Below are 26,635 nucleotides of genomic sequence, written 5' to 3'. Positions count from 1 at the left end.
TTACCACGTACCGTCCACCCTCAGCTGATCAGTCAGCACTCTTCCATGTTGAACACCACTTGGGGGAAGCACTGAGGGTGGCAAGGATAGGGGACTTCAATGTCCATCACCAAGAATGACAGAGCCCTAAAGGTAATAACTCCTAGACTGGGTCTGCGACAGGTGGTGAGGAAACCAACAAGCGTGAAACACATACTAGTCACCATCCTCATTGTTATGACCCTCACGAGACTCACAGGGACATCCAGATTGGTCTCCCCATGGGACTCATGGAGTACAAGTTCCCCCACTGAGGGGCAGAAGCCCAACAGAGGGCTCATTAATTCCTCAAGATAAAAGCCGGCCCAGGAAGGAGTCGGCATCTCAGGATGGTCCCCGCTGGGACTTGACTGTTCCTTAGTTGCTGTATTTCCTAGTTACGAGTAGGAAATAAACTACTTTTGACTCACCTTTTCGGGACTCTTCATTGACTACAATACTGGCCATCAGGATAAAACAGAACTACGACTAGGACTGGCTCTGACTACGGCTGTTTCTCAATGCAAAGGAGCAAGATTTGGACTGTTTCAAAAATTTCGCTCTTCGGTAGACTCGATGTGTTTGATGCAAATGCGGAAGACAGCCCAGTACGTGGAGCTTGTGTACCATTTCTTAAGGGCAAACACTATTACTGGGGGAGACCGGCAGAAGGTGATTCTTTTGGCTGCCCGTGGGGTGCCCACTTTCAGCATCATAAAGAACCTAACCCACCCTGCGGCCTCAGACTGCCAAAATGCTTGAGAAATTGGGAGCACTAGTGACAAACAACTTTGCCCCCAAAACATTGGTCATTGTCCAAAGATACCCATTTAATATAGCCGACAAAACCCCGGGGGTGTCTAACACTGAGTTTACTGCAATGATTACGCAAACTGGCAGAACACTGACGAAGGACAATCCCTATCCGAGATGCTACGATGCCACCTTGTATATGCCGCTACCCAGCGTAAATTGCTTGCTAAATCATCGTTACATCTAAAAAGTGCCATTGAGATCTCCCTCTCACGTGAGAGCGTGGAAAAGGCAGTCCAGGAGCTCCTGCTTACATTGGGGATGGAGGCGAATAATGTAGGATGTTCCCCCCCCCATTCAGACAAGCAGTGCTCCCTCGGAACGGGACCGTCAGGAACCCTCCCTTGCCCTAACATGAACAGGGCTAGGCCCGGTGCGAGGGCCATTGCAGCCAGGTGGGGTTGGGAACCTTCCCTTGCCCCAACATGAACAGGGCTAAGCCCAGTGCGAGGGCCACTGCAGCCAGGTGGGATATCTCCCCAGAACCATTGGAGGTGGATTCACAGAGGTGCGGCACCCGTGGCCGGAGAAACCACAGGTAACAGCAATGCCACGCCAGCCAACAAATGCATCACCCTGGTCTAGGGAGTTGTCTGCCGACGGTCAGGACCTTGCACCTAGAGCAGCCTGACGAGGATGAGTGCATGCAGTTGAATTACATTGCAGTGTCAAACTGCAGTGCAAGAAGGCAACTCACCACCATCTTCTGAAGGGCAACTCGGAATGGACAATAAATGCTGGTCTAACCAGTGACGCCCACAATTTCTTTAACAATTAAAATATATTATTTTGTCATGTTTGTTATTTTTTTTACAGCACAGAAGGAGGCCATTTGGCCCATTGTGTCTCACCAGCTCCCAAAAGAGCAATCATGGGCGGCACTGTAGCACAGTGGTTAGCACCGTTGCGTCACAGTGCCAGTCTCAGTGATATGACAGCAGATGTTCAAAAAGATCAGGAAGGGAATCCAGCATTTGAATTTAAGGAACACCGAGGTGAGGTTGGCAACATACATGGGGGAACTCACCATTACAGGTACTACAATGACCCCAATTGCCTACGGCCATCAGTCCGTCAGGTTGCCATAGTACAGGGACCTGGCCCAAGTCTGCTGGGCTGTGATTGGCTACAGAGGCTCTTGTTCGACTGGCAGTGTATTTTTAGGATGGGCACTAGAGGATTACGAAAAGTCCTGGGGGAGTACCCAGAAGTTTTCAGGAGGGCCTGGGTAAAATCAATGGTGCTACGGCCAAGATAAATGTAGACCCTGAGGCCCAACCAAAGTACTTCAGGGTACACCCAGTTCCCTACACATTTCTGACATAGGTCGAGGATGAACTCAACTACTTGGAAAGGCAAGGGGAATCATCCAGCCGGTACAATTTGCAGATTGAGTAGCGCCTGTAGTCCCCAGACTGAAACCAGACAAAACCATCTGCCTGTGCGGGGATTACAAGCTAACAGTGAACAAGGCCTCTTGTTTGGACAGATACTTCCAGCAGAGCGGGCAGAGAGGGGAGCAATTTTTGGAGGGGAGAGCTGAGTTTTTGATTTTTAAACTTACTTTCTCGGAGCAGGAAATCGGAAGTCGGCCGAGGGGAGACCTGGGAAGGTTTGTATTTTCTTTAAAAAGGCACTTACCTCCGAGGTTTCGGCCTCATTCTTCCAGCGGAGCGGGCAGAGAGGGGAGCGATTTTTGGAGGGGAGAGCTAGAAGGTAAGCTGAGTTTTTGATTTTTAACTTACCTTTTCGGAACAGGAAACCGGAAGTTAGCCATTGGGAAACTTGGGAAGGTTGCATTACCCAATAAATTTGAACGGTGAGGAAACCAGAGACACTACACGTGTAGTGTCTCCCACCCTCCCTCCTCCTCTAACTTAAAAAAAAAACTCAGTGCTGTGAGCAGATAAGCTATTTACTTTTTTTTTCTTTTTTACTGGGAGACCAAGTGGAGGTGATGGCAGCTAGGACAGTGGAATGTTCCTCCTGCAGAATGTTCGAGGTAAGAGAGACCACCAGTGTCCTTGCTGACTTCACCTGCGGGAAGTGCAGCCATCTCCAGCTCCTCACAGACTGTGTTAGGGAACTGGAGCTAGAGTTGGATGCACTGAGGATCATTCGGGAAGCTGAGGGGGTGATAGAAAGAAGCTCCAGAGACATAGTTACACCTGAGAAGAAAGGTAGCTGGGTAACAGATAGAGGTGGGAAGAGGAGGAAGCAGGGATCCCCTGTGGTTGTTCCTCTCAAAAATAAGTATACCGTTTTGGATATTGTTGGGGGGGATTACCTAGCAGGGGTAGGCTGCAGTGACCGGGTCTCTGGCACGAGATCCGGCTCTGGGGCTCAGAAGGGAAGGGGGGAGATTAGGAGAGCACTAGTTATAGGGGACTCAATAGTTAGAGGTACAGACAGGCGGTTTTGTGGGCACGGGCGAGACTCTCGGATGGTTTGTTGCCTCCCGGGTGCAAGGGTCCATGACGTCTCGGATTGTGTCTTCAGGATCCTTAAGGGGAGGGGGAGCAGCCAGAAGTCATGGTGCACATTGGTACCAACGACGTAGGTAGGAAAAGGGGTGTGGATGTAATAAACGAGTTTAGGGAGGTAGGCTGGAAGTTAAAAGCCAGGACAGACAGAGTTGTCATCTCTGGTTTGTTGCCGGTGCCACGTGATAGCGAGGCTAGGAATAGGGAGAGAGTGCAGTTGAACACGTGGCTGCAGGAATGGTGTAGGAGGGAGGGCTTCAGGTATTTGGATAATTGGAGCGCATTCTGGGGAAGGTGAGACCTGTACAAGCAGGACTGGTTGCATCTGAACCAGAGGGGCACCAATATCCTGGGAGGGAGGTTTTCTAGTACTCTTCGGGAGGGTTTAAACTAATTTGGCTGGGGAATGGGAACCGGATTTGTAGTCCAGCAACTAAGGTAGCCGATATTTAGGATGCCAAAGCATGTAGTGAGGCAGTAGGAAAGGTAACACTGACAAAGGAGAGTACTTGCAGGCACACAGATGGATTGAAGTGTGTACTCTTCAATGCAAAAAGCATCAGGAATAAGGTGGGTGAATTTAAGGCATAGATAGGTACTTGGGACTACAATGTTGTGGCCATCACGGAAACTTGGATAGAAGAGGGGCAGAAATGGTTGTTGGACATTCCTGGTTATAGATGTTTCAATAAGATTAGGGAGGGTGGTAAAAGGGGGTGGGGGGTGGCATTGTTAATTAGAGATAGTATAACAGCTGCAGAAAGGCAGTTCGAGGAGGGTCTGCCTACTGAGGAAGTATGGATTGAAGTCAGAAATAAGAAAGGAGCAGTCACCTTGTTGCCCCCCAATAGAAGCAGAGATGTGGAGGAACAGATTGGGAAACAGATTTTGGAAAGGTGCAGAAGTCACAGGGTAGTAGTCATGGGTGACTTCAACTTCCCAAATATTGAGTAGAAACTCTTTAGATCAAATAGTTTGGATGGGGTGGTGTTTGTGCAGTGTGTCCAGGAAGCTTTTCTAACACAGTATGTAGATTGTCCGACCAGAGGGGGGGCCATATTGGATTTGGTACTTGGGAATGAACCAGGGCAGGTGATAGATTTGTTAGTGGGGGAGCATTTTGGAGATGGTGACCACAATTCTGTGACTTTCACTTTAGTAATGGAAAGGGATAGTTGTGTGCAACAGGGCAAGGTTTACAATTGGGGGAAGGGTAAATATGATGCTGTCAGACAAGAACTGAAGTGCATAAGTTGGGAACATAGGCTGTCAGGGAAGGACACAATTGAAATGTGGAACTTGTTCAAGGAACAGATACTACATGTCCTTGATATGTATGTCCCTGTCAGGCAGGGAAGAGATGGTCGAGTGAGGGAACCATGGTTAACAAGAGAGGTTGAATGTCTTGTTAAGAGGAAGAAGGAGCCTTATGTAAAGCTGAGGAAACAAGGTTCAGACAGGGCGCTGGAGGGATACAAGATAGCCAGGTGGGAACTGAAGAAAGGGATTAGGAGAGCTAAGAGAGGGCATGAAAAATCTTTGGTGGGTAGGATCAAGGAAAACCCCAAGGCCTTTTACACATGAGAGAAATATGAGAATGACAAGTGTGAGGGTAGTAGCGGGAGATTGTGTATTGAGTCTGAAGAGATAGGAGAGGTCTTGAACGAGTACCTTTCTTCAGTATTTACGAATGAGAGGGGCCATATTTTGTTGGAGAGGACAGTGTGAAACAGACTGGTAAGCTCAAGGTGATACTTGTTAGGAAGGAAGATGTGTTGGGCATTTTGAAAAACTTGAGGATAGACAAGTCCCCCGGGCCTGACGGGATATATCCAAGGATTCTATGGGAAGCAAGAGATGAAATTGCAGAGCCGTTGGCAATGATCTTTTCATCCTCACTGTCAACAGGGGTGGTACCAGGGGATTGGAGAGTGGCGAATGTCGTGCCCCTGTTAAAAAAAGGGAATAGGAATAACCTGGGAATTACAGGCCAGTTAGTCTTACTTCGGTGGTAGGCAAAGGAATAGAAAGGGTACTGAGGGATTAGATTTCTGAACATCTGCAAAGACCCTGCTTGATTAGGGATAGTCAGCATGGATTTGTGAGGGGTAGGTCTTGCCTCACAAGTCTTACTGAATTCTTTGAGGAGGTGACCAAGCACGTGGATGAAGGTAAAGCAGTGGATGTAATGTACATGGATTTTAGTAAGGCATTTGATAAGGTTCCCATGATAGGCTTATGCAGAAAGTAAGGAGGCATGGGATAGTGGGGAATTTGGCCAGTTGGATAACGAACTGGCTAACCGATAGAAGTCAGAGAGTGGTGGTGGATGGCAAATATTCAGCCTGGATCCCAGTTACCAGTGGCGTACCGCAGGGATCAGTTCTGGGTCCTCTGCTGTTTGTGATTTTCATTAATGACTTGGGTGAGGGAGTTGAAGGGTGGGTCAGTAAATTTGAAGATGATAGATTGATGGGGTTGTGGATAGTGAGGAGGGCTGTTGTCGGCTGCAAAGAGACATAGATAGGATGCAGAGCTGGGCTGAGAAGTGGCAGATGGAGTTTAACCCTGAAAAGTATGAGGTTGTCCATTTTGGAAGGACAAATATGAATGCGGAATACAGGGTTAACGGTAGGGTTCTTGGCAATGTGGAGGAGCAGAGAGATCTTGGGGTCTATGTTCATAGGTCTTTGAAAGTTGCCACTCAAGTGGATAGAGCTGTGCAGAAGGCCTATGGTGTGCTAGCGTTCATTCGCAGAGGGATTGAATTTAAGAGCCGTGAGGTGATGATGCAGCTGTACAAAACATTGGTCAGGCCACATTTGGAGTACTGTGTGCAGTTCTGGTCACCTCATTTTAGGAGGGATGTGGAAGCTTTGGAAAAGGTGCAAAGGAGATTTACCAGGATGTTGCCTGGAATGGAGAGTAGGTCTTATGTGGAAACGTTGAGGGTGGTAGGCCTTTTTTCATTCGAACGGAGAAGGATGAGGCGCGTCTTGATAGAGGTTTATAAGATGATCAGGGGAATAGATAGAGTAGACAGTCAGAGACTTTTTCCTTGGGTGGAACAAACCATTACAATGGGACATAAATTTAAGGTGAATGGTGGAAGATATAGGGGGGATGTCAGAGGTAGGTTCTTTACCCAGAGAGTAGTGGGGGCATGGAATGCACTGCCTGTGGAAGTAGTTGAGTCAGAAACATTAGGGACCTTGAAGCGGCTATAGGATAGGTACAAGGATTACGGTAGCATGCTGGAGTGTAGATTGATTTGTTCTTAATCTCGGACAAAAGTTCAGCACAGCCTGTTCTTCGCTGTATTTTCTATGTTCTATACTCGATGCCGCGAATAGAGGATCTCTACATAAAGCTGGGCTGTTGGACACTCTTTTTCTAAACTCGATATGAGTCTTGCATACGTCCAATTGGAGCTCGGCAGTGTTTCCAGACATTAGGTAATGCATTTTGGAAGGTCTCATACAGGTAGGGAATATACAGTGAATGGTAGAACCCTCAAGAGTATTGACATTCAGAGAGATCTAGGTATACAGGTCCACAGGTCACTGAAAGGGGCAACACAGGTGGAGAAGGTAGTCAAGAAGGCATACGGCATGCTTGCCTTCATTGGCCGGGGCATTGAGTATAAAAATTGGCAAATCATGTTGCAGCTGTATCGAACCTTAGTTAGGCCACACTTGGAATATAGTGTTCAATTCTGGTTGTCACACTACCAGAAGGATGCGGAGGCTTTAGAAAGGGTGTAGAAGAGATTTACCAGGATGTTGCCTGGTATGGAGGGCATTAGCTCTGAGGAGAGGTTGAATAAACTTGGTTTGTTCTCACGGGAACGACGGAGGTAGAGAGGCGACCTGATAGAGGTCTACAAAATTATGAGGGGCATAGACAGAGTGGATAGGCAGAGACTTTTTCCCAGGGTAGACGGGTCAATTACTAGGGGGCATAGGTTTAAGGTACGAGGGGCAAGGTTTAGAGGAGATGTACGAGGAAAGTTTTTAACACAGAGCGTAGTGGGTGCCTGGAACTCGCTGCCAGAGGAGGTGGCGGAAGCAGGGACGATAGTGACGTTTAAGGGGCATCTTGACAAATACATGACTAGGATGGGAATAGAGGGGTATGAAGTGTCGAAGATTTTAGTTTAGATGGGCAACATGGTCGGCGCAGGCTTGGAGGACTGAAGGGCCTGTTCCTGTGCTGTACTTTTCTTTGTTCATTGTTCTTTATTCGCGACCATTAATACCCACACAGGCATCTAAGAATATACAAGGTTGCTATTCGGAGTGTCATCAGCATGCGCTATTTTCCAGAGTCATGGAAAACATCCTCCATGATTGGTAGTCTCCTTGGATTATGTCCTGGTCACCGGATCAACATGGAGGAAGGCGTCCACTGGTTTTCTGAGACAGGCGTCTGCCTTAGGAGAGGAAAATGCATTTTCTACGCCAAAGAGGTTATGTACTTAAGGTATCGTGTCGACCGAGTAGGCCTACAGCTGGTAGAGGAGAAGGTGCAAGCAATCAAATAAGCCCCACACCAGAGAACCCGACCAAATTGCGATCGTTCCTAGGACACTTGAATTATTCAGGGAAATTTATCCCTATGCTGGTGACCATCTCTGCATGTGCTTCTAAAGAAACATAAAGCATGGGCGTGGAGAACGCCACAAGAATAAGCCTTCATGAGGGTAAAGCGGCGGCTGTCGTCATCAGGGTTGTTGACCCATTGCGACCCCTCAAAGCCGCTTTTGGTCATAGAACATAGAACGATACAGCGCAGTACAGGCCCTTCGGCCCACGATGTTGCACCGACATGGGAAGTCAAAAAACAAAAGCCATCTAACCTACACTATGCCATTATCATCCATATGCTTATCCAATAAACTTTTAAATGCCCTCAATGTTGGCGAGTTGACTACTGTTGCAGGTAGGGTATTCCACGGCCTCACCACTCTTTGGGTAAGGAACCTACCTCTGACCTCTGTCCTACATCTATTACCCCTCAGTTTAAGGCTATGTCCCCTCGTGCTAGCCATTTCCATCCGCGGGAGAAGGCTCTCACTGTCCACCCTATCTAACCCCCTGAACATTTTGTATGCCTCTATTAAGTCTCCACTTAACCTTCTTCTCTCTAACGAAAACAACCTCAAGTCCTTTCCTCATAAGATTTTCCCTCCATACCAGGCAACATCCTGGTAAATCTCCTCTGCACCCGCTCCAAAGCTTCCACTTACTTCCTATAATGCGGTAACCAGAACTGTACGCAATACTCCAAATGTGGCCGTACCAGGCTTTTGTACAGCTGCAACATGACCTCATGACTCCGGAACTCAATCCCTCTACCAATAAAGGCCAACACTCCAGAGGCCTTCTTCACAACCCTATCAACCTGGGTGGCAACTTTCAGGGATCTATGTACATGGACACCTAGATCCCTCTGCTTATCCACACTTCCAAGAACTTTACCATTAGCCAAATATTCCGCATTCCTGTTATTCCTTCCAAAGTGAATCACCTCACACTTCTCTACATTAAACTCCATTTGCCACCTCTCAACCCAGCTCTGCAGCTTATCTATGTCCCTCTGTAACCTGCTACATCCTTCCGCACTGTCGACAACACCACCGACTTTAGTGTCGTCTGCAAATTTACTCACCCACCCTTCTGCGCCCTCCATTCATTGATAAAAATGACAAACAGCAACGGCCCCAGAATAGATCCTTGTGGTACGCCACTTGTAACTGAATTCCATTCTGAACATTTCCCATCAACCACCTTGATGGGAAATCTTCTTTCAGCTAGCCAATTTCTGATCCACATCTCTAAATCACCCTCAATCCCCAGCCTCCGTATATTCTGCAATAGCCTACCGTGGGGAACCTTATCAAACGGTTTACTGAAATCCATGTACACCACATCAACTGCTCTACCCTTGTCTACCTGTTCTGTCACCTTCTCAAAGAACTCGATAAGGTTTGTGAGGCATGACCTACCCTTCACAAAGCCATGCTGACTATCCCTAATCGTATTATTCCTATCTAGATGATTATAAATCTTGTCTCTTATAATCCCCTCCAAGACTTTACCCACAACAGACGTGAGGCTCACCGGTCTATAGTTGCCGGGGTTGTCTCTACCCCCCTTCTTGAACAAAGGGACCACATTTACTATCCTCCAGTCCTCTGGCACTATTCCTGTAGCCAATGATGACATAAAAATCAAAGCCAAAGGCCCAGCAATCTCTTCCCTGGCTTCCCAGAGAATCCTAGGATAAATCCCATCAGGCCCCGGGGACTTATCTATTTTCAGCCTGTCCAGAATTGCCAACACCTCTACCCTACGTACCTCAATACCATCTATTCTAATAGCCTGGGTCTCAGCATTCTCCTCCACAACATTCTCTTTTTCCTGAGTGAATACTGATCAAAAATATTTATTTAGTATCTCGCCTATCTCTTCAGACTCCACACACAACTTCCCATCCCTGTCCTTGACTGGCCCTACTCTTACCCTAGTCATTCTTTTATTCCTGACATACCTATAGAAAGCTTTTGGGTTTTCCTTGATCCTACCTGCCAAATACTTCTCATGTCCTCTCCTTGCTCGTCTTAGCTCTCTCTTTAGATCCTTCCTCGCTACCTTGTAACTATCAAGCGCCCCAACTGAAACTTCACACCTCATCTTCACATAGGCCTCCTTAACAAGAGATTCCACTTCTTTGGTAAACCACGGTTCCCTCGCTCGACGCCTTCCTCCCTGTCTGACCGGTACGTACTTATCAAGAACACACAGTAGCTGTTCCTTGAACAAGCTCCACATATCCAGTGTGCCCAACACTTGCAGCCTACTTCTCCAACCTATCCCCCCCCCCCCCCCAAGTCATGTTGAATGGCATCATAATTGCCCTTCCCCCAGCTATAACTCTTGCCCTGCGGGGTATACTTATCCCTTTCCATCACTAAAGTAAACGTCACCGAATTGTGGTCACTGTCCCCAAAGTGCTCACCTACCTCCAAATCTAACACCTGGCCTAGTTCATTACCCAAATCCAAATCCAATGTGGCCTCTCCTCTTGTTGGCCTGTCAACATATTGTGTCAAGAAACCCTCCTGCACACATTGTACAAAAAACAACCCATCTAATGTACTCGAACTATATCTTTTCCAGTCAATATTTGGAAAGTTAAAGTCTCCCATAATAACTACCCTGTTACTTTCGCTCTTATCCAGAATCATCTTCGCCATCCTTTCCTCTACATCCCTAGAACTATTTGGAGGCCTATAGAAAACTCCCAACAGGGTGACCTCTCCTTTCCTGTTTCTAACCTCAGCCCATACTACCTCGGAAGAAGAGTCCCCATCTAGCATCCTCTCCGCCACCGTAATACTGTTTTTGACTAGCAGCGCCACACCTCCCCCTCTTTTGCCTCCTTCTCGGAGCTTACTAAAACACCTAAACCCCGGAACCTGCAACAACCATTCCTTTCCCTGCTCTATCCATGTCTCCGAAATGGCCACAACATCGAAGTCCCAGGTACCAACCCATGCTGCCAGTTCCCCTACCTTATTTCGTATACTCCTAGCATTGAAGTAGACACACTTCAAACCACCTACCTGAACACTGGCCCCCTCCTGCGAAGCGAAATCTGTGCTCCTGACCTCTATACTCTCAATCTCTCGTACCCTAAAACTACAATCCAGGTTCCCATGCCCCTGCTGCATTAGTTTAAACCCCCCCAAAGAGCACTAACAAATCTCCCCCCCAGGATATTTGTGCCCCTCAGGTTCAGATGTAGACCATCCTGTCTGTAGAGGTCCCACCTTCCCCAGAAAGAGCCCCAGTTATCCAGAAATCTGAATCCCTCCCGCCTGCACCATCCCTGTAGCCACGTGTTTAATTGCTCTCTCTCCCTATTCCTCATCTCATTATCACATGGCACGGGCAACAACCCAGAGATAACAACTCTGTTTGTTCTCGTTCTGAGCTTCCATCCTAGCTCCCTGAAAGCCTGCCTGACATCCTTATCCCCTTTCCTACCTATGTCGTTAGTGCCAATCTGGACCATGACTTGGTCACTTGTGATGCCTCTCCATACGGAATCAGGGCGGTGTTATCCCACTGCAAGAAGAGACTGAAAGACTATGAATCACGGACTTTGGCTACTGTGGAGGCAACTATGCCCAGATTGAGAAGGGCTGGCCATCGTCTTTGCAGTGAAGAAATTTCACCAGTATGTGTATGGTGTTGGTTCACCATTGTGACAAACCACAAGTCATTGCTCGAATTGTTTAAAGAGGACAAGACGATTCTGCCAAAAGCACCTGCCCGGATACAATGATGGGCCCTATTGTAAGCAGCATTCAAATACATGTTTGAGTGTCGTCCGGGCATGCATATCGCAAATGCGGACGCTCTGAGCTGGCTTCAGCATGGGCAAAGCTTTCCTTCGTCTATCAGGTGGACTTATTCTGGGACGGGGGATTGAGTGGACAGTGTTTGTTGAGCCCTAGTTTGGCCAAAGACCTCGCAAACCAGCGCCACTTACATCGGTGTGGTCAACCTCAGATGGGAGAACAAACTGTTTTTGCTGGGCCCCCTCCCAGGCTGAAGATCTGCCTTACCTCACCAATCCTCCCACCCTCCATATTCACAGGAGTCTCCCATCTCAGGCATCCATCAATCTACGGTGCTCCACCCTCCTGTGTGACTCACTTCCTCCCACTGTGTCTCTTGCTCTGTCTTCCCTTTCTTGCCTCGTTTCTCCATATACTTTCCTAGCGAGAGAGTGCATTGTTCAACCTCACTCTTCCACACACACACAGACACACACTCCATTTCTCCAATCAATTCCAACGCGACAAAACCCACATTGGGGTGGACGTGGCACTTGCCCTAATGGTCACTGCACCTATGAAGGTGGCGGGCCATCCAGAGCCTCCTATGTGGGGTGGTGGCGTCTTACGCCTCTTCGACCTCCATTACTCCATTACCTCCAGCAGCCCATCACTTTTCTGGTTGCTAAACCGAAAGCTGGGTGTAAAGTGCTACGCTCACCCACTGTCACCATAGAGTTGTCCGTTCGTGCAATGGTCGGGCTCATTGGCCCCGCGGCCATTGTGGCCATGTCTCGCATGTACGGGAAGGTCGTGTTCTTCCTGAGGGCTGAGTGGGCTGTCCACCTCACCTTTGAAAAGGGGCTCGCGGTGGGCAGGACCTATGTAGCGGTGGGCCCTCTTGAGACCACCACCGAGCGGTCATATTGTCCAATGCCTCACCCTACCTGCCTATGGAGCTCCTCCTCCCCCATCTCCAAATACAGGGGGGGGGTTCCTTCTGAGGGGGCACTGCCCCCTCTTGGCCTGAAGGATGCCCCCTCTCAGGCAGATCAACTCCTTCTGGTGCCAGGCTTCCATTCACATTGTCGAGGAGGATGTATTTGAGGGGGGATTCGAGGTCTCCCTTCCAGGGGAGATCTTCCTTATTTTCTACTTTGCAGAAGGCATGTGGTGCCACGCCTGCAAGAAGGTGGGGCATGTGAGGAAGAATTGCTCCACCTCCAAAGAAACTACAGACGCCAAGGCGGCTGTGATTGGTATTTACGTTAAAGGTTACGTTACGGAGTATTGCGTACAGTTCTGGTCACCGCATTATAGGAAGGACGTGGAAGCTTTGGAGCGGGTGCAGAGGAGATTTACCAGGATGTTGCCGGGTATGGAGGGAAAATCTTATGAGGAAAGGCTGATGGACTTGAGGTTGTTTTCGTTAGAGAGAAGAAGGTTAAGAGGAGACTTAATAGAGGCATACAAAATGATCAGGGGGTTAGATAGGGTGGACAGTGAGAGCCTTTTCCCGCGGATGGAAATGGCTAGCATGAGGGGACATAGCTTTAAACTGAGGGGTAATAGATATAGGACAGAGGTCAGTGGTAGGTTCTTCACGCAAAGAGTGGTGAGGCCGTGGAATGCCCTACCTGCAACAGTAGTGAACTCGCCAACATTGAGGGCATTTAAAAGTTTACTGGATAAGCATATGGATGATAATGGCATAGTGTAGGTTCGATGGCTTTTGTTTCGGTGCAACATTGTGGGCCGAAGGGCCTGTACTGCGCTGTATCGTTCTATGTTCTCTGTTGGTCTTCCCTCATTTAACTTTAAGGGGCGGGGGACGCAGACGAAACTGAGCAGTGCTAGCTCAAATCATTCCTCTCCGGACTCCTGAGGGAGCAGAGGGGCTCGCGCTCCTCTGCTCCCTCTGAGCACTGAAAAGGTGACGGTGAAGGTGGCACTTTACTGCTGACATGGAGGTAACCATAGCTAGTCTCAACATTACTGGCAGCAGGGACGTGCTCCTGGAGTGGTGAGGGGTGGCCTACATGAGTCACCTCACCTCACGTTTAGGCAGAAGGGCTATCTTGTTGGCACCACATTTTCAGACAGAGATCTTGAGGGTCAAGGAGCCAGTGCCAGTCCAGTTGCTGCACCCTGACAGTCTGCGAGGAGGCGAAGTACTTCTACCATGACCCTACATCTAACCCATTAAAAATCTATGAACTTTTTGGATTCAAGCAAACCCATCAATGATTCTCTTCCCAGGCTTCACAGTGAGTGAGGCCGAGACAAGCAGCAGGGCTTTACCCCACATTCTCCAATCACCTACTGCCAGCAGAAAGCAGCTACTGCAGCTTCAATCAGTGGATTACTGCCCATCTCTGGGACACAAGATACTCTAACCCACGCCAAATCTCCCAATATACTGAGCACAAGCTCAGTAAATCTCCGAACAGCATTTACACAATACCCGAGAGAGTGAGTCACAAATAAAACTCACCAACTTCACACGTCTTGCTACTGTAAAATGCCTTCCCTTTATTGAAAATCTGACAGTTGTGAATCTGGAGCGGCACGGTCACACAGTAGTTAGCATTGTTGCTTCACAGCACCAGAGTCCCAGGTTCAATTCCTGACTTGGGCCACTGTCTGTGCGGAGCCTGCACGTTCTCTTGGTGCCGGTGTGGGTTTCCTCCGGGTGCTCCAGTTTCCTCCCACAAGTCCCGAAAGACATGCTGTTAGATAATTTGGACATTCTGAATTCTCTCGGTGTACCCGAACAGGCGCCGGAATGTGCCGACTCATGGCTTTTCACAGTAACTTCATTGCAGTGTTAATGTAAGCCTACTTGTGACAATAAAGATTATTAAATGAGCACCAGGGAATTTGTGTTACAGAGTGCCTTGTTTTTCATTCCATTCCTTCCCTACCATTGCATTCCATTCTCCCGGTGATAAGACACATTGATTAATTGTACCTGCATGCTTCTCGGAGAAAGAAGATAATCAGGACACCACTGAAACACTGTGGGGTTGCGATAGCCAGAGGCATTTGTGTAGAATTGTAAACGTTGTCTTCACGCTGTAGTTCCAAGTTAGGTTTTGCAGAAATAAAATTGGTGCCAGATATGGAGAGAATGTGCTGACACCCTGATTTAGGATGTCTTGTGAGCATCTGCTTTATCGGTCTCTGTGGCGTAATTAATCAGTGTGTTCGCCCGTTAACCGAAGGATTCGTAGAGCATTTGACTGCAGATCAAGATGCTCCCAGTTCCACTCCAAGTGTCCAATTTTGTGATTGGCTACCTTATTTCCTCTGTCACAACAATTCTAAATTCCAAGTCTTTCATAGCTGGAAAACGTTTTGTGACATCTGCTGGTCGGGAAAGGTGCTATATAAATGCAAGTCTTTCTTTCTATAGTGATCTTCAATCCCAGTACTCTGGTTACTGACCTTCCTCAGTGGAAACAGTTTCTCCCTATCTGCTCTATCAAACCACACGTCTGCACCCACATAATATCAAACAGCTCCATGAAATCTCCGTTTGACATTCTTTGTTCTGAAGAGAAGATTCACGGTCTCAATAATCCCTCCACAAAACTGAATTTCCTTATCCTTGGACATGATTCAAAGCTGAGGAGGTTTGGGAAAATATTGTCAGTTGGGAAAATAGATTAGGAACCATACCAGAAAACCCAGCTTTTGAATCTTTAAAAAAAATATTTTTTATTCTCCTTCTTTTTCACATTTGCTCCCAAATGTACACTCAACAATAAAAAATAATCAGCAACGAATGTAATGTCAATCCCCATATTGATGGGGATCCCAATAACAATGATCCCACCCTCCCACCATGCCCCCAAACATTAGCCCACATGTTAACATAAACAACTGACAAAAAGGAATTAGGAATCACCCATAGTCACCATTAATACATACAGTCCCCCTCCCCTCAACCCTCCCAGCCACCCCCCCCCACCGAATGTTCGATGTGATCCAATTCTCGACAGCACATAATGAATAACGCTCATAAATTGTAGAACCCCTCCATTCTACCCCTTAGTTCAAATTTGAATCTCCACCCTAACAGGATCTACCTTCGGGCAATCAACGAGGCGAAGGCTACAACATCTGCCTCCGCGCCCGTTTCCAACCCCGGCTGGTCCGACACCCCAAATCTGGCCTCCCGAGGGCCCGGGTCCAGTTTCACGTGCACCACTTTAGAGATTACCCTAAATGCCTCCTTCCAGTAATCCAGTAATGGACAGGACCAAAACAGATGAACGTGGTTTGCGGCCCCCCCCCCCCCCCCCCAGCAATGTTCACACACATCTTCTACCCCTTCAAAGAACCGGCTCATCCTTGCCCTTGTAAGGTGCGCTCTATACACCTTCAGCTGTATCAGCCCCAACCTCGCACACGAGGTGGAGGCGTTCACCCGCCGGAGCACCTCACACCAGAACCCCTCATCCACACCCTCTCTCAACTCTTCCTCCCACTTTGCCTTGATCCCGTCTAGTGGCGCCTTCTCCAAAATAGCCCCGTAAACCGCCGACACTACTCCCTTCTCCAGTGTCCCTGTCGTCGGCACCTCCTCCAGCAATGTGGAAGCGGGCTCAACTGGGAATCTCTGTATCTCTTTTCAAGCAAAATCTTGAGCCTGCATGAATCTAAATATTTCCCCCTGCTCCAGCCCATACTTCGCTCCCAGCTCCTTCAAACCCGCAAAATGATCCCGAAGAAACACATCTTTTAGTGTCCTAATTCCTTTCTCCTCCCATCTCCGAAAAATTTCCATCAAGCTATAATGGTCTCAGTAACTCACAGTCCCTTTAAACACACAGGCTGGCTGTGGTAAGACACACTCCACTCTGAAAACGAGTGAAGTTCTGTGAATCTCTCCTCATTATCCCACTAGATGATTGTCACATGACAGTTTCCAAACTCCACTCCCAAAACGAACACACTTTAAAATCTTCTTTAACAACAATGCTTTCCATGACTGCTTTGTATTACACGTTTATCTGCATATTCCAAACTATTCTTTCAAACAAAGCTTCCACTCCACTTTTAGCACACAATCTAGCATCCATATTTTACACCTACTACTTCAGGACTTTTTTGCCTTGACAGTTGCAGAAACTCTTCATAATTGCTTTAACTATCGACTCCCAGACTGTAAAAAGATTTGATTTACATCTGAAATCTGCTTTTTCACTTGAAACCTGGTTACGATAGCTTTCTCTTCATCTCAGAAAACTTTATTTGCTTTTTCCTTGAATTTTCCCCATAACTGTATTTTATTCAGCTTCTTGGTCTCTGTTCACAGTACTTCAGCCTTTCTGTCCGAATTCCCTGGTTGCCTGGACTTTGTTTTTTGGGCAAGACTGCCTTTGTTCCAGTCCACTTGGCCTGTCCAACTTGGCTTCTGTCAATGTTGAGAAATGTTCACTTCCCGTATCTTATCTTCAACTGCAAACACATTCAGCGAAAATGAAATTCAAAGTTCAAAGGGTCCCTGATTGTTAAGCAATGACCTCATGCTTAGAACCATAGAAAAGATACAGCACAGAAGGGGCCCATTCAGTCCATTGCGGTCATACCCAAAGACACCCAGGTGCCCTTTCTAAGCCCATCTTCCTGCACATGACTCATAGCACTGCAGTTTACAGCACTTAAGGTGCAGATCCAGGTAATTTTTAAAGGAGTTTAGGGTCTCTACTTCCACAACCAACTCAGGCGGTGAATTCCAGACACCCGTCACCTTATAATCCTTTGGCCATTTATCTTGCACCTGTGACCACTGCTTTTGAATTCTCTGCCAAGGGAGACAGGTTCCTCCTATCTACTATATTGTCTATACATCAATCATGTCACCTCTCAGCCTTCTCTGACCAAAGAAACCAACCCCAACCTTTCCAGTCTCTCCTCGCAGCTACAATTATCCAGTCCTGGCAACATTCTATTCAATATTCTTTGCACTCGCTCCAGAGCCATTATGTCCTTCCTGTAATATGGTGATAGAACTGCACACAACACTCCAGTTCTGTTATACAGTTCTATCATTATATTCCTACTTTTGTATCTTCTGCCAATGAACGAGAACATTCCATCTGACACCTTTACAACTGTATCTACCTGTATTCCGACCTTTAGCGGCCTATGCACTTGCACGACAAGGTCTCTCATTTCTTCTACCCCTTTTACTGTTTGACCTTCCTAAATTTGTTACCTCACACTTAGCCAAAAACACTTATGAATTTGCTGAATGTACTTTTTAAGAAATGGTGACGAGCAAATACACAACATTTACATCATTTTACATTGAGTTCACATTTCGTTAACCATTTGTCACCTGCCATTGAATTTCAACCTAGAGACAACCGAGCTCCAACATCACAAGCTAAATGTTGCCTTGTCCATCATTTCTTGTGTCAGTTAATCCCATCTGCCTTGCTCTCTATCACAGACTGTCACTTTTGATCTATTTAAAAAAAAAACTGAAGACAGAATGTCCCAGTTCTCCACCCTGGGATTCTCAGTATGAACATGGTGGGATGTGTTTCGAGACAGGATGAATCACAGAATTCTGACAGTGCAGAAGGATGCCATGGAATGAAGAACTTGTCGTATGAGGAACAGTTGAGGACTCTGGGTCTGTACTCGCTGGAGTTTAGAAGGATGAGGGGGGATCTTATTGAAACTTACAGGATACTGGGAGGCCTGGATAGAGTGGACGCAGAGAGGATGTTTCCACTTGCAGGAAAAACTAGAACCAGAGGACACCATCTCAGACTAAAGTGTACAAAATTATGAGGGGAAGAGATAGAGTGGACAGGATAAAATTGTTTCTCTTGGTGGAGAATTCTAGAACCAGGGGACATAGATTCAAGATAAGTGGTAGAAGGTATAGCGGGGACATGATCCTTTAGTCTCAGACTAAAGGGACGATCCTTTAAAACAGAGATGAGGAGGAATTACTTCAGCCAGGGGGTTGTAAATTTGTGGAACTCTTTGCTGCAAAAGGCTGTGGAGGCCAAATCACTGAGTGTCTTTAAGACAGAGATAGATAGGTTCTTGATTAATAAAGGGATCAGGAGTTATGGGGAGAAGACAGGAGTCAGCGAATGGTACACAAGGACACCCAGGTCCCGCTGCACATTCCCCTCTCCCAATTTACAACCATTCAGGAAGTAATCTGCCTTCCTGTTTTTGCTTCCAAAATAAATAACCTCACACTTATCCAAATTATACTTCATCTGCCATTGGTTTGCCCACTCGCCCACCCTGTCCAGATCTTGCTGTAGGATCCCTGCATCCTTGTCACAGTTCACCCACCTAATTTGGTATCATCCGCAAACTTTGAGATGTTACATTTTGTTCCCTCATCCAAATCAGTAATATATAATGTGAATCGCTGGGGTCCCAGCACCGATCCCTGTGGTATCTCACTAGTTACTGCCTGCCAATTGGAAAAGGACCCATTTATCCCTACTCTGTTTACTCTCTGCCAACCAGTTTTCTATCCTCCTCAATACATTTCCCCCAATCACATGCGCATTACTTTTGCACAATAATCTCTTATGCGGGACTTGGTGAAACACCTTCTGAAAGTCCAAATTTACCACATCGACTGTCTGCCCCTTGTCGACTGTACTGGTTACACCTTCAAAGAATTCCAACAGATTTGTCAAGCATGATTTACCCTTCATAAATCCATGCTGACTCTGACTGATCCTGCCACTGCTTTCTAAATGTTCCGCTATAAAGTCCTTGATAATGGATTCAAGCATTTTTCCGACTACCGATGCTCGGCTTATTGGTCTATAATTCCCTGCTTTCTCTCTACCTCCCTTTTTGAATATCGGAGTGACGTGAGCTACCCTCCAATCTGCAGGGACAGTTCCAGAGTCTATAGAATCCTGGAAGATGACCACCAATGCATCCACTATTTCCAGAGCCACCTCCTTAAGCACTCTGGGATGCAGATTCTCAGGCCCTGGGGCTTATTCCGCCTTCAATCCCATCGGTTTTCCCAGCACAATTTCTCTACTAATGTCGATCTCCCTCAGTTCTTCCCTCTCACTAAACCCCTTATTCTCCAACATTTCTGGGACGTGATTTATGTCCTCATTTGTGAAGACAGAACCAAAGTATGTATTCAATTGCTCAGCCATTTCTTTATCCCTTATGCATTTCCCTGTTTCTGTCTATAGAAATTTCTCTTTTTCTACATTTCTCTTTACCAATCTGTTTCTCTTCACATATCTGTAGAAACTCTTCGTATCAGTCTTTAAGTTCCCTGTAAGCTTCCTTTCGTACTGCACTTTCCCCTTCTTAATCAATCCCTTTGTCCTTCTTTGCTGAATTCTAAACTGCTCCCAATCCTCAGACCTATTATTTTTCTTGGCCAATCTGTATGCTTTTCCCTGTATCAGATACTATTTCTAATTTCCTTTGTAAGCCATGGATTGGCCCTCCTACGCCCATTGCTTTTGTGCCAGACAAGAATGAACAGTTGCTGTAGTTCCTCCATGCATTCCTTCAATGTTTGCCATTGTCTATCACTACCATCCATTTAAGTAACTCTGCCCAATCTATAAGGTCAACTCACGCCTCATATCCTCATAGTTCCCTTTATTAAGATTTAGCACCCTGGTCTCCGAATCAACTACTTCACTCTCCACCTTGATAAGAAATTATATCCTGTTATGGTTGTTCATCCCCAAGGGGTCTCGTACAGCCAGATTGGCAATAATTCCCTTCTCATTACACAATACCCAGTCTATGATGGCCTGCTCTCTAGTTAGTTCCTCCGCATATTGGTCAAGAAAACCATCCCGTATACACCCCAGGAATTCCTCCTCTACGGCATTGCGGCTAATTTGATTTGCCCTATCTATGTGAAGATTAAAATCACTCATGACCACCGATATTCCCTTGTTACATGCATCTCTAATTTCTTGTTTAATGCCATTCCCAACCTCACCACTGCAGTTTGGGGGTCTGTATATGACACCCACTAATGTTTTTTGTCCCTTGGTATTTCTCAACTCTACCTATACAGACTCCACATTGTCAGAGCTAATATCCTTTCTCACTATTGTGTTAATTTCCTCTTTAACCAGCAGTGCCACGCCACCACCTTGTCTTTTATGTCTGTCCTTCCTAAATACTGAGAACCCTGGGACATTCAGTTCCCATCCCTGTTCACCCTGCAGGCATGTCTCTGTAATCCCAATTATATCATACCCATTTATATCTATCTGCGCGATTAGTTCATCCACTTTATTGCAAATATTAAGGCACAGAGCCTTTAAGTTTGTCTTTTTCACAATGTTTGTCTTGCTCCCAATATTTTTCTCTACTGCCCGGTTTAAATTTTATCCTCGGTTTCTCCACCTATCACTTTTCCTATTCACTTTTCTACCTTTGCTCCCTCTTTCTCTAATTCCTTGCATAGGTTCCCATCCCCCGGCATATTAGTTTAAACCCTCCCGAACCGCTCTATGCTATGGTTCCTAAAGTCAATGATCAGCCTAATAATAATAATAATCTTTATTGTCACAAGTTGACTTACATTCACACTGCAATGAAGTTACTGTGAAAAGCCCCCAGTCACCACATTCCAGCACCTGTTTGTGTACACGGAGGAAGAATTCAGAATATCTAATTTGCCCGACAGCACGTTTTTCGGGACTTGTGGGAGGAAACTGGAGCACCTGGAGGAAACCCACGCAAACACAGGGAGAACGTGCAGATTCACACAGATAGCGACCCAAGCCGAGAATCGAACCTGGGACCCTGGAGCTGTGAAGAAACAGTGCTATTGAGCTGCCTATGCCTCCATTCTTCCTAACAAAGTGCAGGGGCAGCACAGTAGCACTGTGGCTTCACAGCGCCAGGCAGCTGAAGCTGCGTTGTGTATCAATGTCCTAATAACTGTTCTTTGTGATGTTTGGCTTCACTTAAACATTCCCCTGCAGGCTTGTAATAAAGTTCCTACTTTCAGCGCACTCCCAAATGACTGGTTTGTCTCACAACAAAAGGTTGTGGTCCGAGGCACAGCATTAGTCACCGGCTCAATCCTGAAAAGGACCCTTTTATCCCCACTCTCTGCCTTCTGCCAGTTAACCAATCCTCTATCCATGGCAATATCTTAACTAAGATCACCACTAATGCTTCCACAATCTCCTCAGCTATCTCCTTTAGGACCTTGGGGTGTGGTCCATCTGTTCCAGGTAATTTATCCACCTTCAGACCTTAGTTTCACCAGAACCTTCTCCATAGTGATGGCCACTACACTCGCCTCCGCCCCCTGATTCTCCTGGAGTTTTGGTATCCCACTGGTGTCTTCCACCATTAAGACTGATGCAAAGTACCTATTCAGTTTTTCTGACATGTTTGTTTCCTATTCCTGCTTCTCCAGCCTCATTTTCCAGTGGACCAATGTCTAGTCTTGTCTCTCTCTTACCTTTTATATATTGAAAAAAACTCTTGCTATCTTTTTATATTAGTAGCCAGCTTACACTCATATTTCATCTTCTCCCCCTTTATTGCTTTTTTAGTTGTTCTCTGCTCAATTTTTAGGGCTTCCCAATCCTCTGGCTTCCCACAATCCTCGCCGTGTATGCTTTTTCTTTTATGCTGTCCTTGACTTCCCTCGTTAGCCATGGATGCCTTGTCCTTCCCTAAGCATGTTTCCTCCTCCTTGGAATTAATTTCTGTTGTGCCTCCCGAATAACCCAAAAAAACTCACGTTCCACTGTCTTCACTGCTAGGCTCCCCTTCCAATCAACTCTGGCCAGATCCTTCCTCATGTCTTTGTAATTACCTTTATTTAATTGTAATACTATTACGTCTGATTTTAGCTTCTCCTTCTCAAACTGAGGTAAATTATATTATATTGTGGTCACTGGTCCCTAAGGGTTCCTTCACTTTAATTTCCATAACCAAGCCTGCCTCATTACAAATCACCAAATCCAGAATTGCCCTAATGGGCTCTGTCACAAGCTGCTCCCAAATAACCATCTCGACATTCCACAAATTCCTTTTCCCCATGCTTATTATAACAGACTTTTTTTATACCATTGTTTTTCTATCTGTGTAAAGAGATTGTTACTGTAGAAGTGTTTTGATTTTCTTACATTTAACTTACCCACAAGCCTGCTGGTCTGTGAGAATATGATAGAACATAGAATCTCGACAGTGCAGGAGGCCATTCGACCCCATCGTGTCTGCACTGACACTTGCAAACAGTACCCTACCTAAGCCCATGCCCCGACCCTATCCTCGTAACCCACCAATCCCACCTAACGTTTTTGGACACTAAAGGCAATTGGGCATGGCCAATCCAATTAACCTGCACATTTTTGGACTATGGGAGAAAGTGCAAACCCCACACAGTCACCCGAGAGCAGAATTGAAAAAAAAAACTGTGAGGCAGCAGTGCTAACCACTGTGCCACTGTGTTACCCTAACCTGTATATAATAATGAGGGGCAGGTAAAGTCCTTGAACAGACAAAACGGCTTCGGCCGTGAAGGCACCTGAAGCTGCATTGTGCATCAATGTCACAATAACTGTTTTTTGAGATGTTTGGGTTCACTGAAACATTCCCCTGCAGGCTTGTAATAAAACTCCTATTTTCAGCTCACTCCCAACTGAGTTGTTTGTCTCACAACAAAAAGTAATTGACTTTTGTCCGAGATATTGTAAATATTCAACACTTGGTATTCAACACACAAAAGATTTATTTTGATTTTCATCCAGCAAACTTTGTTATCAGCAGAAACAGTCCCATAATAAATATTGTTCAGTCCTGGATGTGATTAACACTATTGTTAGTAACTATGGTTCAGTCCTGGATGTGATTAACACTATCATTAATAAATATGGTTCAGTTCTGGATATGATTAACACTAGCGTTAATAAATATGGTTCAGTGTTGGATGTGATTAACACTATCGTGAATAAATATGGTTCAATCCTGGATGTGATTAACACTATCGTTAATAAAAATGGTTCAGTCCTGGATGTGATTAACACTATCATTACTTGTGAACTCGCTGGTGTCTCAGCAGGTGGCCTGACTGACTGAATCTCTTCCCACACTGGGAGCAGGTGAATGGTCTCTCCCTAGTGTGAACTCGCTGGTGTACAGTGAGTTGAGATGGCCACCGGAACCCAGTCCCACAGTGCGAGCACCTGAACGGTTTCTCATCAGTGTGAACACGTTGATGGGACATCACTTTATAGCACTTCCCGCAGTCTACACATTTAAAAGGTCTCTCATCAGTGTGAACTCGCTGGTGTGTCAGCAAATGTGCTGACTGAGCGAATCCCTTCCCACATGTGCAGCAGGTGAACGGCCTCTCCCCAGTGTGAGTGCGTTGATGAGTTTCCAGTTCCGATGGGTAATTGAATCCTTTCCCACAGTCCACACATTTTCATGGTCTGTTCCTCGGAGCCATGAGGTCATGTTGCAGCTGTACAAAACTCTGGTGCGGCCGCATTTGGAGTATTGCATGCAATTCTGGTTGCCGCATTATAGAAAGGATGTGGAAGCATTGGGAAGGGTGCAGAGGAGATTTACCAGAATGTTGCCTGGTATGGAGGGAAGATCTTATGAGGAACGGCTGAGGGAGTGGAGGCTGTTTTCGTTAGAGAGAAGAAGGATAAGAGGTGACTTAATTGAGGCATACAAGATGATCAGAGGATTGGACAGGGTGGACAGTGAGAGCCTTTTTCCTTGGATGGTGATGTCTAGCACAAGGGGACATAGCTTTAAATTGAGGGGAGATAGATATAGGACAGATGTCAGAGGTAGGTTCTTTACTCAGAGTAGTAAGAATGCCCTGCCTGCAACAGTAGTGGACTCGCCAACACGAAGGGCATTCAAATGGTCATTGGATAGACATATGGACGATAAGGGAATAGTGTAGATGGGCTTTAGAGTGGTTTCACAGGTCGGCGCAACATCGAGGGCTGAAGGGCCTGTACTGTGCTGTAATGTTCTATGTTCTAATGGGGATCAGAAAATATCAGCCATGATTGAATGGCAGAGCAGACTCGATGGGCCGAGTGGCCTAATTAGAAAGGGCACCTGGATGTTTTCTGGTCTAATTTGGCCCATTAAATCTGCACCGACCCTCTGAAAGAGCTCCCTATCCAGGCCCATACGCGTCCTTGGACACTAACGGACAAGTTAGCATGGTAGATCGACCTAATCTGCACATCTTTGGACTGTGGGAGGAAATCCGAGCACCCGGAGGAATCCCATGCAGACACAGAATGTATAAACTCCACACAGTGACCCAATGCCAGAATTGAATCCGGGTGCTTGTTGCTGTGAGGCAGCCGTGCTAGCCACTGTGCCACCCCTAGTTAGCCATTGTTGGTTTATCCCTCTTAGAATCTTTGCTCCTCACTGGGATATACTTTTGCTGAGTCACAAATTACTTAATGTCCGCCACTTTTTTTTTACTGCTGCTCTCTCCAACCAGTCCACTTTTAAATATAGTTCTTTCCGACCCAAGTTTCTCACCCTCAAACTGATTTGAAATCCCGTCTGAACTGCAAACCCATGAGTAAATCCCACCCTGAAAAGACCAAGCACCAGCATAAAATGCAAAAGGGATTGACTTGGTTCTCCCATTTACAGCAGCCCAGTCACCCCAGAGAGACCATTCAGATATTGCACACGGACAAAGACATTTACTGAGTTTCCCCACCTGTTGAAACTCAATTTTTAAATGTTCAAAGGATTTGATTCCCAATTAATCAACACATTCTTCAGGCATGGTTTGAATGTTCTGTAAACGGCTGGGAGTCGCTTGTTCACTCTTCCGGTTGAGCCTCATGTAAGTTTTCATCATATTGTAGCGGTTTGTTCTGCCGTTATTTCCGCCCAGGACATAACATAATGTTCACCTGAAATATATATATATATTTTTTTTTTAATAAATATTTTATTGAAAATTTTTGGTCAACCAACACAGTACATTGTGCATCCTTTACACAACATTATAACAATACAGATAATAATGACCTTTTTTATTTAAACAAGAAGAAAAAAAACAAGAAAAAAAAAAAAAAAAAAAATATTAAATAACAAAAATAAAAACTAGCCCTAATTGGCAACTGCCTTGTCTCAGGCCACCCCCCCCCCCACCCACCCCCCCATCCCTCCCCCCCCCCCCCAAGTCCTGGGCTGCTGCTGCTGCCTTCTTTTTCCCCCATCTATCTTTCCGCAAGATATTCGACGAACGGTTGCCACCGCCTGGTGAACCCTTGAGCCGACCCCCTTAGGACGAACTTAATCCGCTCTAACTTTATGAACCCCGCCATATCATTTATCCAGGTCTCCACCCCCGGGGGCTTGGCTTCTTTCCACATTAGCAATATCCTGCGCCGGGCTACTAGGGACGCAAAGGCCAAAACATCGGCCTCTCTCGCCTCCTGCACTCCCGGCTCTTGTGCAACCCCAAATATAGCCAGCCCCCAGCTTGGTTCGACCCGGACTCCTACTACTTTCGAAAGCACCTTTGTCACCCCCCTCCAAAACCCCTGTAGTGCCGGGCATGACCAAAACATATGGGTATGATTCGCTGGGCTTCTCGAGCACCTCGCACACCTATCCTCCACCCCAAAAAATTTACTGAGCCGTGTTCCAGTCATATGTGCCCTGTGTAATACCTTAAACTGAATCAGGCTTAGCCTGGCGCACGAGGACGAGTTTACCCTGTTGAGGGCATCTGCCCACAGCCCCTCCTCAATCTCCTCCCCTAGCTCTTCTTCCCATTTCCCTTTTAGTTCGTCCACCATAGTCTCCCCTTCGTCCCTCATTTCCCTATATATATCCGACACCTTACCATCCCCCACCCATTTCTTTGAGATGACTCTGTCCTGCACCTCTTGTGTCGGGAGCTGCGGGAATTCCCTCACCTGTTGCCTCGCAAAAGCCCTCAATTGCATGTACC

General features: G+C 46.4%; 1 long non-coding RNA gene across 1 annotated transcript in view; it reads right to left on the bottom strand.

Annotated features, from left to right (window-relative positions):
- Positions 1 to 23,389: 23,389 nt before the first annotated feature.
- The window catches only part of LOC140420841 (uncharacterized), a 45,688-nt gene continuing 42,442 nt past the window's right edge, over positions 23,390 to 26,635 (bottom strand). The window contains exon 4 of the long non-coding RNA XR_011946608.1: positions 23,390 to 25,586. This is a non-coding gene — a long non-coding RNA (uncharacterized lncRNA). The remainder of the gene's footprint in view (positions 25,587 to 26,635) is intronic.

The sequence above is a fragment of the Scyliorhinus torazame genome, chromosome 5 (genome assembly GCF_047496885.1).
Source record: "Scyliorhinus torazame isolate Kashiwa2021f chromosome 5, sScyTor2.1, whole genome shotgun sequence".
Taxonomy (NCBI): Eukaryota; Metazoa; Chordata; class Chondrichthyes; order Carcharhiniformes; family Scyliorhinidae; genus Scyliorhinus; species Scyliorhinus torazame.
Note: the sequence above shows the minus strand (reverse complement) of the source record. Positions and strands in the feature narration are given on the sequence as shown.